At 35.0% G+C, this 18505-nt stretch overlaps 1 protein-coding gene across 3 annotated transcripts in view; it reads left to right on the top strand.

Moving 5' to 3' along the window:
* The window catches only part of LOC121313275 (zinc finger transcription factor Trps1-like), a 111492-nt gene that overhangs the window by 38397 nt on the left and 54590 nt on the right, over window positions 1-18505 (top strand). The window lies entirely within an intron of this gene.

The raw sequence follows: 18505 nt of genomic DNA, 5'->3' as shown, positions 1-18505 counted from the left end.
TACTTTGTCTCCATTCTTTTAGTACCTTTTAGTATTGATTGACACATTATATTATTCCTCAGCAGTACATTTAAAAGAATAAAAAAATGACATACAACATTGTTAATTTTTTTAAAAATACAGGATTTTATTTTTTCATTTTAAAATCTCTGAAACTCTACTTTGAAGGACACAGTGTAATAGTGTTTGATTGGTCTTTTTCTGCAGTAATTTGTTCTTTTCATTTTTCAAAATAATGTAAGCATAGTACAGAATATGCATTTCACACTTTTGACGATTGCTTTCATGGTGCAAATACACAAACTGTCGTAAAAGTGGTACCATATACTCATTCTTATTTATTGTGCAAAATTCACAAATAGCATTATCCAGGGACCGACCTGGCCAATGCAATACTAACATTCAGAAATGATGTAATTAAACCCAGTGCAGTTCTCACCATTAACTAAGCAATACGAATGTACTAAAATAAACTGTTTTAAATAACAACAAAACAAATGAATGAAGTCCTTTAATTTGAATATGAGCTATGGAAATTTTCCCAGAGATGATTTGAAGTTTGATGTGTATTTTTTTATTTTATTTTTTTTTACTTCTGTAATGGCTGACGATAGTAGTTTGGTGGGAAACAAAGACAGCTACATCATGGATATATGCTTAAGTTTAGGGGTCCAGGGATAAGCTATACCACTGACCAGACCGTATCAGAAGCCCTAAGAACCACTTGTGCCCTGAAACCAGTTAAAGTTGGGTTGTCTCAGACCCTAGGCAGGTTAATGTCTACTAAGCCTTGTTGGCATTTGGTACATCAGGGTTGTTTTAGAAGACTTTACAGCGATTTGTTTAATATTTTTTGGGCACTCTCAAAACATAATGTAAAATCTCTAGCTTGCTCAGAAAAGCAACAGTGGTATATCTTTCAGATGTTCACTTTCATCCTCCTCATGTAACAGTGTGTGTCATGAGATTGGAATATAGCATGATACCTTTTTAATGAACTACCATGGGGTATTTCTAAATAGACAGGGTGTAGTACAGTGGGTGGATAAGTCATTATCTAGGGTGTGGCAGTATATAATCTCAGTAAGTTATGGGTGTAGGTGTATTTTACATTAAAATCTTAAAGAAAAACAGATTCTGAGGTTTCTAACATTTGTCACAGTAACTAAGATTCAACATTGAGTCATGGCATTATAAAACACAAGGCAGGGCTGAGATTTGTGTACAGGAAAAAGCTTGCCCCATTTGTTTGAGTCAACTACTGTTACCAAGATGGAAGCAATGTTACAGCAAAGCAAACACATCTTACAATCAGAAGTGAAAAACATTATATTTAGACACATACAAACCTTAAACAAACAAAAAAAAGGAACATCTAGGCTTTGCCTTATCTCGCCAAAATTCTGGATTCTGTTTTTTTCTTATTAAGAGAATGTTCCCTCACTTATGAGATTGTAACCATGTTTATATAAATAGCATCCACACAGTTAAGCAAATATTATTTTATTATGTTAATTTTGTTTTCCAACTAAATAGTAAGTCGAGACTCTCCAGTGATTATTGTGACTGATAAAAATCCCCAGTGCCTCAGTTTGTTGTCTCCTGCTGTTCTGTGTAATTGCTGTGTGGCAGTAGTATGGACATAGTCCCTTCAGTCAGAACACAAACTGAAATATCACCATTTGTTCCTTGTATGTTGATTTGGTATTTTTAGCTGGGGTGCAGTGTTGGTGGACAGATGTTGAGGATGCATATTTCCAGCTACAAGGAAACAGTGAAATTTTTGTATTATTATTGTGAATTGTAATAGAGCGCTTCAGTTATATAATATATAATATATATATATATATATAGATATATATATATATAATATATATATATATATTATATATATGTTCATCTTGTATATTTGGTAGATGTACATTCAAGTTTGTAGTATAGTGTATTAGAAACGAGAGACAGGGTGAAGAAAATACCATTTTCGTCCCTACAAAGAAAATAGATTTTACACTTACAATGTCTTTCTGTTGGAAATGTTCATTTCTACAGATGATATTCATGCCCAAATACACTTATTGCCTTGCCTGTTCTCATCATCTCTATGGACTGTTTTCTAGCTACTGCGTATAATTAGGTTGCTGTAAACACTTTCGACCATACAGTGGTAACCAGTGAATACACTGTTTAAGGGGAGTCAGTCAATAAGACTCAACAGAACACACATTTGAAAAAACGTCATTACATTGACAGACGTTGCTATGCTCAAATCACTTTTTTCCCCCAAGTTCTTGAAAGTGATTAGAGAAACACAATAATCCTAGCTGAAAAAATAGACCAGCATTGAATATTTTAAAAACAGTTAAAATGAAGAGAAGCAACCAGAAATCAATAGTAGATTTTTTAAACAATTGTAGGTCAGCAAACAAGTCATTTGTATTAGTTACACTATGATGGAAAATGTGTCAACACCTTTTAAATTACAGGTTTGAATGAATGCTTGTTGTGCAACCTGCACCCTAATTTCGTATTCATTTATCGTATAGGCATTTATCAACGATAATCGATGCATTTAATGTTTTATTCAAAATAAAGAACAAGCATTTGTTTTTTTAAACAGAAGATTCAATAAGTAAAAACCCTGTTGTGCATAATAGTTAAACAAAAAGGCACAACTTGCATTCAAATTAGAACACTTATTAAAAAAAATACAAACTACTCGAAAGAATATGCATGCACTCGCATCAGAGGTCCCTTTAACAATAGAAGCGCAGCGGTTATACTCAATATTCAAATGAAAGACAAACTATCGGATACAAGTCAAAAGTTTTATTCAAGCACATCATATCAAACATTTGCACAGCCGAAACACCGTATTTAAATGAATAATTAAACAGAAAAGGGTTTATTTTTTCACTATAAAACACTACTTAAAAAAATAAAAAACTATGATAAAGTAAACATTTCAAAAGAAACTAGATCTGCTATAGGCTGTTTATCAAGCCGGTAACTCTGTAAGGCATGTTCATCTGAAAAGTCATTCTGGTCCTATATACTTCAGCTGCAGGAGATCTCATTCTCCTTCTTTCCTCAAGCATCCTAAACTGTAGAAAGTGTAATGCCATGTTTGTTTCACAATTCCAAATCGGTTGAGCTGTGCTTCAGTTTGTGTTTAAGAAGAGATTGTGTCAGAATCACATATGTTGTCATTAATTACAAACTTAACAAAATCGTGTTACCCTCATTAACACCCATAGTACCTGCCTGTGTGTCTCTGCCAGCTTTCTGGTCTGGCAACGTCCTCATCACTCGGCTGTCCTGTCACACATGGTGGCAAATAGTGCTTCCACAGACCCAGGCCAGAACAGATGCTGCGGGTAAATGAAGAGGATGGAGGAAGGTTTATGGTGCCTGTATGTCACAGAGGTGAAGCACTACCGAAGAGAAGGTCCTGTACAGACAGGAAAGGAAGGGGACAGCCACCTGGATAGCCTTTTGGACTTTAAGAGGCCGACTGGGACACAGGCACAGAACTGAAGGATGAGGAGCCCGGGTGTCCAACGTCCAAGTGGGAGTAGCCCGGGTGTCCAATGTCCAAGTGGGAGGAGCCCGGGTGTCCAAGTCCAAGTGGGAGGAGCCCGGACGTCCAGTGCCCAGTACCCTGGATGCTCGGGGGAGCCTAGTTATTATGTCAGTACTTCTGTGACTGAAGTACTGAAATAGACCAATTAAGCAGAGCATAGACATATCCATCGATCGTATCAGACTGTAATGCTACTTATATGCCAGTTAAACTACTTGGATATAAACTAAGGGCTCTGGGTGCATTATTATTGCTAATTAAATATGTACTACTTGGTTTCATACTGTTATCCTCCAAGAGTAGATGGAGTTGTTAGAAATACCACAATACTTAACCTGATAGTTCTTTTACCCATAACTGTCTTACAAGTAATAGTGGGGTAGTAATGCAGCAGTACAAGCAATAACTTTTTCAAAGGGCATTATTTAAAGACTCAGAATTTTTTTTTAAATGTGTTCTTAAATCCTGTTCTAAAGTTGCAACATGGTTGCAGTATTAACAAGAAATAATGTGTTGGTTTTTTTTGAGGTTTAGGGCATGGTATATTACTATTCTGCACATCCCCGTATATAGCAAGTGACTGCTATGCAATGGAGATTTCTGTCTGCTATGTACAACAAAATAAGTTATTGAGGTTATGAGGGTGTCTAAGTACATTGAAAAGGAAATACTTAGCAGGTAGAATGTGTTGATGGTTAACATTAAATCCACCAATATTTATCTTTAAATATAAACTTTTTTTTTCCTTTTCAGAGATAACACTCCATTTCCAAAATCGGTTTGTACACTTTTCCCCTTCAGCTGCTTCATGCTGTTGTATTTTGATCACCAATGCATGTTGGATTTCTGACACATTACCAGTTTTGTATTCACCATGGCCCTCATTTACATATCCTTTAATGAGGATTTTTCCCCATCGGCTAAATTTCTGATCAGCCGGAATGTGTTATAACCATCACCTACAACATAACACTAAGATATGTTCAGTGACATTATTCTTAGTAAAAGGTTAGCCACCGTCGTGCTTGAAAGTCTTAGTCATGTTGACATCAGTTCATCTTTGGTTAGTGCTGCTGTTTGTCCCTTTTCTGCTTCTTGATCACTGCTCATGCTCCCAAGTAGCAACATAGGATTATGGTTTTTGACAACCTATGAATCAACAGCATTTAGGACTACAGGCTGCTCCGAAGAAAAGGCCACATAGATTCTTACGTTGGTTCTTTGCTTCTGATCCAAGCCTTGACACTGGCTGGATTTATAAGGAGGCTGAGTTCAATGACACAGGTTGGATTGGTCATCTGTACAATATTGTGGAGGCACCTGTACGCAAAGCTACCCACACATACATAGGTGCAGGTGGTAAGGGAAAAAAATTTAGTGTACCAGTGGCATCCAATCACTTTTATTTGTATTTAAGCCAGACATCTCTTAATAATTGTAGTCTGCACATGTGACTTAAAGGGTTTACTGCCCAGTGAAGCACTGCCAAAGAGAGACAGACATATTTAAGTGCCAAATTTAGCCACTGGGTTACAAACAGAACAGTATTTTAAGAAAATGCACATACATATTTTCCTTCAGTTTAGCTTTAAAATTAATAATTTGTAATATTTCTTGAACTGGATTAGGAGCTGTAAGAAAAGCTGCTGATATTAAAAATATATTAATGTAGTTGTTTCTTTGTTGTTTTGAACCCCTGTGTTAAAGCTTTGTATTTCTGTTGATTCATATTTAATAATAAAAATGCCTGAAATAGTTTTGTGTTTGGGGTCACGATGTCAGTATTAATTCACCACAAAATGACCAGAGGAATGTAATTATTAAAAACTACTATTATAAATGTCATTATTACAGTTTTTTATGAATTTGAAGAGGATTTTATCCCATGAAGCTGGGCTTCCTGTCTCCCAGGAGACCAAAATAAAGCAAGTGGAAATGCTGCTTGAGAATTTGTAATGATTAATGGGAATAGTAAAAAAAAATCCAGGAAGCAGATCATTTAAACTCCTTCTAGAACTCTGGAGTTTGAGAAGTTGCCCTGCCAAAACTTAAAAAAAACAAAAACAAAAAACATGTATGCGTTATAAAATAAATATATAGAAAGGAAACTTAACATGGTACAATTATGCACGCATTGGCTGTGCACCTGGTGAGCTCAAGCACTCACTGACCTGGTGGCTAGCTTGTTGCCTGTAGCTCGCCTACCTCCTCCATTGGGCCTCTGGGTGTAAGTTCTGTAGAGCTGTTGTGGGGAGTTGATGTGGTGAGTGAATGTAAATGGACATTGTAAATTGTGGAGTAAAATAATTGGGCTCACTGAATACAGTTTTAAAAAAGTGAGAAGGATGATATGGAAATAGCATACAGTGAAAAACAGGGCAAGGAAAGCAATGGGTAACAATGCAAATGGGTGTTTTTAAAAGGAAGGGCTAAATGGGATGGCAATAAAGAGTCATCTACTTTGGCTTGGATCCAGATTTTTTAAGGCTTCAATGATAACAAGGCTGGTAACAGAAGGGAGTATCTGCAGAACAGTACACCTCGCCCTACTACAAAGTCACAAAAGCCTGAAGCAAAGCAAACCAAGATGAAAACATACCACTTTAGTTGAGTGAAAGCCTGCTCCCTTACCTTAGGCAACTTAGCTTTTGCGGTTGTGTCGTTGTGTTTAACTGTATAAAATAAAAGAACTGGTAAGTTTAGGGAGTTGTTCTTTGTCACATTTTGCATCTGTAGTGCTTTAATATTCCCTACGAGTGTTTGTGTGTTTATTTTGTTATCACCACTGGATAAAACAAAGCATAATAAAACACATAGTTTCGGTTTTAACTGTTAATTTGATTTCCAAGAACAAAATCACTTTATTTTATGAATAGCAGGTAATTAGAAAAAAATGAAATACGGGGCCATGATTTCCATGATATTTTGTAGAGAGCATGATCTCTAACAACTCTGCTTAAAATCCCACCTTAACCAAAAACAGGGATTAAGGACTTTAATTAAGTTACGAGTTTGCATTGATGTTGTGAAAACCATAATAAAATATAATTCAAAAAATGATTCAAGACATTCAAGGCTAACCCTACTGTGTGTGGGGAAAAGTAACAGTATGTTTATATGATAAAAGAAGCATCAGGTAATTGATAAACAAAAATGAACAAGAATGATGCAACAATTCCCAGTATGTTATCTGTCCGAAGGCACATACAGTAAAACAGCCATATGTGAGATGTGGTGCTCTGGCTCTTTTCAAACCTAATGAATTAAGTGCTTAGTTTACTACTGAATATGCAAGGTCTTGTCCACTGGGATCCAGACTGTGACTGTCTATTCTGAGTCACTTTCAACAAAGTACTATACTATACATCTCCCATTATGTAATACCTTTGCTTTACAATCTGAGCTGAAATGCTAGACTCTTCATTAACTTGTATTATACTGCATTTAGAGAATGAAGTTTGACAGGAAGGTGTGATTGATTCCTTTGCTTAGGATTTTAGACTGTTGGATTAGGTGCTCTTTTCAAGCTGTAAATAAATACAACCCAAGTAGTTTAGCATGCTGCATTGGAATTGGCTGGGTTAACTCATTCTGATTATGTTGGTTTTTTCGCAACTAATAAAGCTGGTAGTTGCTCATTAGTAACAAAACCACCATCCAAGAACATTACAAACCTTAGCCATCCTTACCTCCTTGACAAACAACCAAATCCACCACAGTTCCTACGTGTAGGTATCATTTATTTTGTTTACAAAGCGTTACAATGTAGTAATGTGTCAATGTAAAATGTTTTCCCACTGACTGATATTATACAGTCCGTTAAATAATGGCACACTTTTAGTTTTATAGAAAAATTGGAGTCCCTTGCTGCCACCACCCGCCACCCACCACAACAGCGGGGATTATTGAGAGGAACAGTAGTTCCTCATGGCAGGTTATCAGCGAAGCGCAAGAACTGCCTGACTCTCTGTACAGCAAGGATAGTTTACGTGTTTTCAGGGGGTTGACACAGCAAAAGTAAATCTGCCAAAAGCACCATTTCATTTTTGATTTGTAGTTCTTAACACTCTTAGATGAAATATAGAAAGAAAAATCAATACCTGTCATACAGTAAGAGAAATAAGTCGCCAAAATAAGGTTAACATATCCTTCTCCTTTTTCGCCCAACATATTTTTTTGCAGACCCCAGGCACTTTTATCCATGCATGTGTATATTACAGGACATCCAATTTTAATGACAATTCACTTGTTTTGTCAACATGGAAATATACTAGGGAATGCACTTATTGTGACGTCTTTATCATTTTATATTAAATGATTTATTTCTGTTTTAGAATGCAACATTTGCCTGAAAATGTCTGGCTTGCATGGGATTTGAACCTATAACCTTCAGTTTGCAAGTGTGTTGTGTTATACTGTCTGCTACAAGATTAGCTGAGATTAACAGTATTTTGAAAGATGAAGTCAGACAGAGAATGTGTGGTGGTGTTTATGAGTGTCACAAAGACGGCTGTAGTGGGTGACATTCGACCAGACCCAGGAACCAACAAATAAACAACAGAGGTGGAGCGATTGTTTTTGCTCAGCATTTAATAATTGAACCGACAGAAAATAAAAGGTTGTAAAGACAAACAAAACCCAGGACACGGCACTGGCAGCCAAAAGAAAGAGACAAAGAAAACAACCTATAGTATACAGACAAACATGGTGAGCTGCTATTATAATTACTATTACCTCCATCTCCAATCCCGTTCTCCACTCACTGAACACACAACCCCGAATGAGTGAAAACATGCTGCTTTTATGCAGCTGTACCGAGACTCGATTGCTAATCAATCATTCAACTGGAGTCTCGGTACAACTGCACATGAATTAATAAAAGTGCAATTCCCCGTGCTCACATATTACCTGCACGTGAAGTGCTGTGCAATCCTCGTGCCTAAATACAAATATACATTGTAAACACTTGTGTTACATAGACCCATTTATATCCCGTGTGCCAATGACTATACACCAACATTAACACACTACACGTAACATACAACACAAATAAATGTCCAGTTTTTAAGTGAAACTCATAAGAAACACCAACCTTCCTATAATATTTTCTTTGACATACATTAGTTGCTTAAACAATGTCCATTATCTTATTAGAAATGTACTGTTTAGTACTGATCTGTACATTCTACTTTGAATAATGCTGAGGACAACAATCCACGTGATGTAAACAATCCAAGTGAGGGGTTAGTCATGTGACCCCAGCAGGCTATATACTGGTGTCAAAACAACCATAGCAGTTAATGCGAAAACAATATCTTCCACAGCAAAATGTAAAGTATTTGAAACCATACCTCCATTCACAGGAATTAGAAAGATGCATAATTTATGATGTGCCAAAAACATGGAATTTGTGACCCCTACTGTGCACCACCGGTTGAGCGAGCACACTTTGATGTGATTTCTTTTTTCCTTTTAAGAAAACTTACTTACCAGTACATGTTACCAATTAAGAAAAAATTGATTTTCAGTAGTTTGTTACAAAATACAATGCTAATATGAATTATATACAGTATGTCTATTTTGGTCATATATAAATGTTTAACATCTTACATTAAATAGACTCACATTTAAAATAATGTATATGACATATTTGGTATAAGAGTATCATAACTTTGTATGGGGGTAAAATAACCTTTTGTTCTATGAAGCGCCAGTAACTAGACTCTGTACATTTCCTGTAAAATCAGCTTCAGTGAGTGACAGCTTAATTTTTAAGTTAAGGAGACTGTAGTAAAAGGACTATGCTGTGCAAAAAGGAGCACAGCATTAACAATCTGTAAGGTACGTGCAGAACGATTTCTGTTCAGTTTTCAAGTTGCCTAAAATTACAGGTACATGTTGAAGGTCAATATTTTTCCCAGATAAAGGGTACAGCAATAGGTGCAGCATTTGTTCCCAATTATGGCAACTTGTATATGGGATTTTGGAAGGAGAAATGAATCGACAATAATGATAACGTCTCACCTTCTTACCATTTATCGCTAAGGTTTGGATACATTGATGATGTCTTAATTATATGATCAGGATCAAAGACTCAAATTCATTTTGATCATTTTGTGGATTATGTTAATTCGCAAATAGTCATTTAAAATTTAAATATAAGTCTGATCTAGATAGAATACACTTTTTAGACTTAGAAGTATCTAAGGTAAGAACATCACCTTACAAACTACTGTATTAAATAAACTAACAGATCAGAATTTGTTAGTGGTAAAAAGTCAACATCCTCGCTCACTGATAAGAATTGAACTTTCAGTATATTTCTTACGGGTAAGAAGGAACTGTAGAACAGAGTCACAATTTGAAATGAAAAGTGAAGACCATAGTCTTAAAGAAACAATGTACAAGACCTAAAGATTGTCTTCAAGAGATATTTATTAATAAGAAATTTAAAAACAATAAAAGTGAGCTAACTCTGTGTTTTACCTCTGAGTTTAATTATTATTTGTCTAACGATATAAAGGTAACGATATAAAGGTAATATTTTTCAAACATTGGCAGGTACTAAAAAGTGATGATTCCTTGAATTCGATAAACTGGCCCATATTGCTTTTAAACAGACAAATTGGTTCATTCATTTGTTACAAAAGTGTACAAAGCAAATACATGGTTATCTAGTCTGCCGGATGGTAATTTTAAAGGTGGCCATTGCGTCCACTGCTCAAATACTGTAAATACTAAAACTGTGAATCGCCCACGATCGGGTAAAAAGAAAAAAATTCAAGACGGAGCTTGCAAAATTGCTAGCCCGACATTCCGGGACAACCAAAAAATCTGTCGAACAATGTATTTTTTTTGGCTGCTTGCCCAACAGGCAATACGATTTTTTTACTCTATAACAAGATAACGTTTTGTGCTTTAATCGAACAGCAGTTTCTCAATCGAGATTCCGCTCACAGATCATCCAGTTAAAATACGTTTAGAGGGATCAATGATTTTCATTGGCAATGCTTGAGTGATTTCTGGGGTGACGTACACGTACACATTGCTTGTGACCAAATCCCGTGAGGATTGCCAGTGTAACACCCCGTGACAACTCAAGCAATCCTATCTCGTCAGCGCAGTGATACCAGATGTCACATGACTGTCTGCTCCAGTGAAACGAAGGGTAAAATGGACACTACGACAGCCAAAGTATATACTTTTATATTGAAGGCTATTATTTTTTTAAACAAAGCTACTCTGCTCACCAAGATTCACATTTTGTTATCTTGTTGTTACCTTTATTAAATTGTTAACGTTATTTCCCAACCCAGGAAAAAAAATAAAATAATGCTTGCTTGTAACTTACAGTACCGAGTGCAGCAACTGTCTCGGGTCCAAACCGTCAGCCGGGTGTAGATATACTGTTTACATCCTCGCTATATGGCCTTCATTGTAAGATTAAATACTGATTTTAAAATAAATCAAACTGATGCAGATGTTGGCTCGTACAGCTCTATGCAACCGTCATGGCAAAGCAATATTGATTTGTTTATTTAATAAGGAACCAAGATTTCAATTAACATTTGCAATTGAAACAAAACTGAAACTTTGTGCTTTTTTTTGGGGGGGGGGGTTCAATAAATAGGATATAGCCAGAATACTGCCACAAATTGGGTACTGTACTTGTAATTCTACTTTTATTCACAATCTCATTGCTTTTATTATTGTTATTATTATTAGCGCTTGTAGTGACAAATACTGAAACAAGAGAATCAAAGAATAAAAAGGTACTAATATTATTAATAATTTAGCTAATGCCTTTATCCAAGTTGACTTCCTTAACTTACTCCAGCAGCTTATGTTCGTTTTGGATTGTCCTTTTACTGTAGCGAACAAAAGGCTTTGGACCCAAACAGGGTTGTTATAGCGAGGGTGTACTGTATTTAGTATTCGACTTGCATGTTTAATATATGACACTTGCACATTTAAATATATAACGCGTGCACATTTGCTACTTCATTTTTGTTATTTTTCACCTCCCATAGTGTTCAACATTTCACAGAGGGTATATAGAATTTGGATCAGAATCCAATATCATCCCTTACAAAAAAGTAATATACTGCAAGTGTACTTGTGCCAAAATTGTCTGGTTTTGGAATACTACTGGTACCATTATACTATCCTATTTTGGCACAAGTATACTTGCAGTGTAGAACTTTGTATATTCTTGCATTGTTTTCTAGATATGCACCTCCAGATTCTGACACATACTTTTAGAAAACCAGGAGCAACGTCTGCTCTGGATCAAAAAGCTATAATGCTCTGCGGCTGCCTGCCTGTGTGGATAACTATAAAAAAACTAGTAGAAACTAAAACACAAGTCTGGGAAAAACAAATGGAAATCTGGAAAAAGTATGGAATTTTGTTGTTGAAAAAGTGTATGAACCCTGAGATACTGTACCTATATTGTGTACAGTATACTTTGTACAAATCACAGTCCATAGGCCAGTTATGGGCAACTTGACATTTTTTTGGACAACCAAACGTCAACAATGGACTGCCCGAAGGGCAAGTACCATTACCAAAATTTTGCGAGCCCTGCGAGGTATCATTAACTGTAATACCACAGGAGTAATTTATATGTTAATTTGTCGATGCAGACTGCTATACACAGGTCAGACGAAAAGAGCCTTAAAAATAAGGGTCTCAGAGCATGAAGAAGCAATTAGGATCTAAAATCAAGAATATGCAATAGCCAAACATTAGAAAAAGCTGGTCACAGATCATCTCCACACTCATTACAGTCTGTCTGGGTGGAGGAAGTAACTTTATCAGCTCGTGGTGGAAATATGATAGTTTTGTTACTACAGAGAGAAGCATACTGGATATTTGCCATTCAAACATTAGAACCAATTGGTCTCAATGACAGAGTCAATTTGTGTTCTTTCATATGAAATCTCTGGTTTAAGTCAGATATGTCAATTACGTTATGTCAAAGTATTTTCAATGTTGGTAGTTTCTGTTTTATGTATTTGTGGTATACTGTTGATGAAATAATGTGAAAACAAACATCTGCAGAGCAGAAGTGCTGAATTGAAATTAACAATTAAACATAAAAGAGGTTATTTTCTAATTTACCAAATATAAAGCACTACTTCAATAAATGAAAAACTATAATAAAATAAACATTACAAAAGAAACTTGTGTGTAAACAGGTATGTGTACATACAACACTATAAAAACAAATTTAAAACTAAATTAAAGAATCCAGGTTGAGCTGCTGCAGCCTGCTGCTGCTTTGTAGTTTTCTTTAAGATCAAAATGTTTCAGACGAAAAAATACCCACGGTAATAAGTGATTGCTCCCTTAGAATAATGGGAAATGTCTTCAACCATGATGTACATGAAGATTGGGCTTAGTTTCTGGTCCTCTTATTATAATATAAACTACTATCCTTGATCATCTAGATTACACATTTACCTGCCAGTTGATAGAAACAGTTTTTCATTGACATGTTTCTTTATGCCAATTATAAACTAGCAGGCAGCCAGCAATACAACGATAACCTTTTAGCCCTTTGGTCCCAGAGGGTTATTTGTAGTTGATTCATTTCAGTGTTGGAAATGCTGCCAGACTGTTCTCGATCCTGCAGCCCCAGTTGCTGGATCTGACCCTGCAGGTTGTTAGACCTGGTCCCTAATGACTCCTTCCATTGAAAAAGTTGTTAGAATATAGTGCAAATACACAGCACCTGAAATAATAAACACACAACAGGCTTCTTTCAGTCCCAGGAGCTTTCTTCTTACTAAAGACTGTTTTATTTACCATTATGGAGCCCAACAGTTATAACTTGCCCAGTTAGTTGGTAAATTACATGCTTTTTCTGCAGATCTATTGGTGGAAAAGCTCAGAGAAAGAAAAATGTCCGTTATGTTAAATAAGGCTGGTTTTTGGCAGATATTGTATATCCAAGCATTTGATACGAGGAGTTGGAAAGAAGCTAGTATAGTTTTAAATATCAGGAGACCAACGCTGATCACATCTTCCATCGATGGTCAAATAATGTGGCACATTAACACAATTGAATAAGCCCTTGTTCTGAAATCATTGATGGAAAAGATATTGTGGTTAATGTCGCCAAAATGTCCATTACAGTTGGAAATAGTTTGTCTTATTTATAAAATGTTAAGACCTGCCTTATTTAAAGACTTCAGGTATATAATTTTTTTTTTTTTCATAACACACTCATACTCTAACCTCAGCTAACATTTACAAACACTGTTTACAAAACTCTTTGTGAATAGGGAGTTTTTGTCTAAATCTTGTGTCGTAGGGATATAGTAAGTTGGGCTAGATTCTCTTAGCTCTTCAAAATCATTAGGACAACTTTTCAAGAAAAACACCCAAGTCAAGTTACCAATCTAGAATTAAATAACTAAAACATTTAATTTAGGGACTTATCAGATTGTTTCTTATTAATTTTAGAATTTTAGTTAGACTTTATTTTCCTTTTAGAATAGCAAATATAATAAGTATTTAGAGTAAAGTGCTTTGAGAATCTAGCCCATTGTATCCTCATGCATGTCTGGTTCAGACAGATTTGCCTAAAAACTTCTGTCTGAAAAAAATATACAAGTGTAGTTATCTTGCTCCAGTTTTAAAACAATGTGAACATATTGATATACACTTAACCTGCTGTATATTAAAAGTATTTGCCAAAAGTGTATCTTATCCTGTGTGAAATGCTGAAAGGAAAACTAGTCACAGTCTAGGCCTGCTCTGTTCTTCCTACATGACTTTAATATGCTGTTAGGTTTCAGTTTAATCACAATTCCAGTGGAACAGATGTGGGCAGCAGGTTACCCACTGTGACAAAAACATCTTGATTGTTGTCTGTGTTTTTAGTATTAGGTCCCAGTGCGGTGAGCCAGCTAGCCCATAAAAGCTTTTCTGCCATTCATTTCGATAAAGATGTTATTGTAATTTAATAGATTTTTAAAATAAATATATAAACACTCTGTGGTCAATAGAAAAGTGGCAATAAACAACAACAAAAAATCTCCTTGTATGTATTTGCCAGTGTGCAACTGTCGCTTATTCAGCTGCTACTAACATAAACCATTTGGCATGAAGTCTACATAGCTTTAGTATTAAGGAAACTCCTCATGCTAAATTTGAATTGTACTCTTCAGTTTAACCTGTGATCTAAGATGGCTGCCTTATTGTATACTGTGACTTTTTGGTTTGTATGGGATCCTTTTTGTTTGCAAAAAAAAAGGTTTCTGTTATTAAAAAAAAACAAAAAAAAAACAGAAGAAAACATCAGGCTCTGTGAAATACGATCAGCATTTCAGATAAAAAAAAAAAAAAAAAAAAGCAGGACGGTGGAGTGTGGGGGTGGGGAAATCAAGCCAAAGAGCAGAGCATTTTTACTTTAAGACAAGTGGTGACCAACTGGACAGCTCAACAGGCTGTATAGGAATTTGTCATGGTTACTGAGAAATTTCTATTTATCGACACATATTACTGTATCACAGCCACCTCGCCTTGGCCCCGTTTCAAATGTGCAGGTAGAATTTAATTAAAGTGCTTACTGTAAACACCCAATTAATGTCAGTATAGTCTCATGTTTCAAAGTAAGAATACATGTGAGTCCAATATGAATTGATCTTACCAAATGAGCGTGCAGTAAACAAAACCTGTGGTTTTGGCTGATCAGAAATGAAATTCATTACAGTTGCTATAGTTTATATTTCCAGATGTAGCTTCTAGTTATGTTTAGTTACAGACATTTTGATAAGCTATCCATCAAGACAAGTCAGCAATGTATTGAATTACTTTTGAAATCTGGTTACTTTTCTAGTTGCTTCCTTTCCTTTGAGGATTCTTGCAACTAATGTTTTACTTTGTGCAGTTCTGTATACAAAGTAAATGGTTCTCTTTGTGCTGTTCCTTGAGAGACACATGTGTTGATAATTACCTTTTCATCGATGTCTCAAAATAGTTGACCTTTAAAAAACAGGCTTTACAGGGACCATCATTACAAATTGATACATATGTCGCATCCAAGATTTGTTTCTTGAAGGACTGAACCAGTTTTTTTTTTTTTTTAAATTTGAAGTAAATGTCAATAGTTTTTATGCAGGGCTGATTCTGAAATGGTAAATTTGTTTAAACAAAAATAGAGTTATTTGTCTTTGAATCTAAGTGTACTTGCAATTCCTCGTCTTCACAGATGTGTATAGGACTGCAACAGCTCTGCACTGACTTCCACTGTTTTTTTTGGACTCCACAGGTTGTATTGCACTAATGACTGGGCTAATAAGTGGTTCTACCAGTATAATGCAAATATATATATATATATATATTGGAATTTATCAAAGGGTTTTACACTAAGGTTAAGTAAATTCTATCAAACAACTTTTGAGTCCCTAAAGTAAAATTCCCATGCGATTTTGAAGATAGAAACCAGTTACACAAAATAATGAATACTACAAATGAAAAACAATGGGTGTGTAGTTCATTTTTCCTCCATATAATTTCAAACAGTCTGCTGGTAAAATGTCTGTTTCCATTCCATTTTACATGAAATAATGAAGAAACACATTGGATGGAAATTTATAGGTGTGTTGTTAATTTGAAGAAGAAAAAAAAAAAAAAACATTCTAAGTCATATTGCTGATTGCTGAAGTTTTCTCTGGAATGCCTGACCAGTAGGTTTTAATATTCAGTTTTAGAAAAAAAGAACAGCAATTCAGTATATTGCAAATGTATACAAGTCAAAAAAAATCTGACAGTGTTTGTATCAAACTCACTTTAATGTACACAGTGCATTCTTAAAATCTTATTTGAGATGCTAATTGTTAACAGATTTCTATTTCACTTCCAAAGCACCTAGCCAAGGTTTCAGTGTATTATAGTAAGACAAACAACAATATAATATTAGCCTTGTTTTCCTATCATGCTTTTTAAAATTCTGTCTCACTTACTGTTAACTTGTTTTTCAGAAGGAATGCAGTGGATATCACCGTTACAACTCTGCATAGTCACATTAAACATCTTGTTTCTAACATAGAGTAGCAGAAATAAGAGGGTTATACCTGATTTAATTATCCTTATGTGAAATATGGTGGTCTGGCCATTACAATTAAATAAAAGCACAGCCATGTTGCATGATATCAGAAAAAAAGGATTTCTTCCAAGATTTCTTAACGTCTGTATGATTTCATTGACAATGGTTTTCATTCCTTCCCACTCAGTGCAATGTCTTTCAACCATCAGCTTTTACTTTGTTCTACCTGGTATTTACATTTTCAGGGGTTATAAGAAAATGAGTTTACAAATAAGTACAATACTGCAAGTTTGAATCTGACAGTTTACTGCAATTTAGTTATGAAGTAAGGAAGTATACTAATCACTGTTACCTTTAAATATCTCCCAGACAGTGCACTTATGTATACAAGGAAATGTAGTTATAATGTTGCGCTTATGTAAAAGAAAATGGAAAAGGTTATATATAATATGTGTAAGTATAATCTATATAATATTATGTCAAATGTTATTGGAAAACACTTTTATCAGTACCCCAAATCAGCAGTACACCCAGTATGACTTCATTGGCAGATTTCCTGACTTTGAAGTGGTTAGGCAGATTTAATCAAGCAGTGTTTTTTTTTTTCTTCTGTTTTAGATATATTTAAAAGGAAACCAGTGGGAATAAATCAAACTGGAAAAGTGATTAAGCCCGAACTGCTGGGTACTGCTAGGATTCAAATATTATGTGAAGCAGCACAGTGGAAAAGTCCTCACATTACACCCAAGTGTACCTACTTGTGGTGGTGATCACCAGCGGAAAAAGCAGACCGTAAAAAGATATATCTTATATATATATATATTATATATATTATATATATTTATATATAATATATATCTATATTACTATACGACCCTGCTTAGTGTCCTAAAGACAAACCCAATAATAGTTTCATAATTTAAATATTCGAATATTCGTTCGTTTTCAAAAAGTAATAAAAGCCATTATATTGCTCAGAACGCAGGAAGAGACAGCACATGGGGGGCACATGGCCCCTCTGTGTGTGCCTTTATTTCACAACAAGACGTTACAATCCGTAACACCGTAAAGTAGAAAAATATCCCAGGAGTAAAGAATATGTTGTATGGGCTTACTTTACCCCAGTGAGTTAACTGTGAAACAAAGTGTGCCAAAGCAGTTCAAGTTAAACATTGTTTTGTTTATTCCCGAAATAAATAGTAAATAAAGTTGACATCGCATTTTATTTATTTATTTTACCTTTTCTTCATTCCTCGCCATTGCCGTTTCTTCACAGTAAACGGTGGCCATAGACATGTTTTCATAAAATAATAAAATGAGGTTTACTTGTGCCTTTTTGTAGCTGAACAAGCAAACGAAAACTGAAATTTTACTTTAAATATTTGAAATAAAACAAACATATAAATGGCGTTGTAAAAAAAACCTCACCGATTTGGTTCTCATTTATTACATTCAACATAACAGTAAGTTGCAACAAAAAATATATATAATATACACAATCTATATACAAATTGCTACACAACATTTCCAGCAAGTTGGTCACTGTTTTAAGTGAGGCATTTCAGAATGACTTGCTTGCCTTTTTTCTGTTCTGTGAGATTCTGACTCGCTCTAAAGCGGCAAAACGTGTTTTTGACCCAGATGGCCTTCCGTAGAGATCACTATGCATGTGCATGCATAATCTGGTTTTATTTTTAATTTTATCACATGGTGCTCAGCTTCTGGTGAAGCGGTAAATAAGTGCAAGGTATTTTTGTAATTCTAGTGAATACAAACATCTGATTTTTGTATCCGAACATCATGTCAAAAATATTGTTTGAATATATATACCTATATATTCAATAAATTTTATTTATTTTTAACAGTAG

The sequence above is a fragment of the Polyodon spathula genome, chromosome 3 (assembly GCF_017654505.1).
Source record: "Polyodon spathula isolate WHYD16114869_AA chromosome 3, ASM1765450v1, whole genome shotgun sequence".
In the NCBI taxonomy this organism is placed as follows: Eukaryota; Metazoa; Chordata; class Actinopteri; order Acipenseriformes; family Polyodontidae; genus Polyodon; species Polyodon spathula.
Note: the sequence above shows the minus strand (reverse complement) of the source record. Positions and strands in the feature narration are given on the sequence as shown.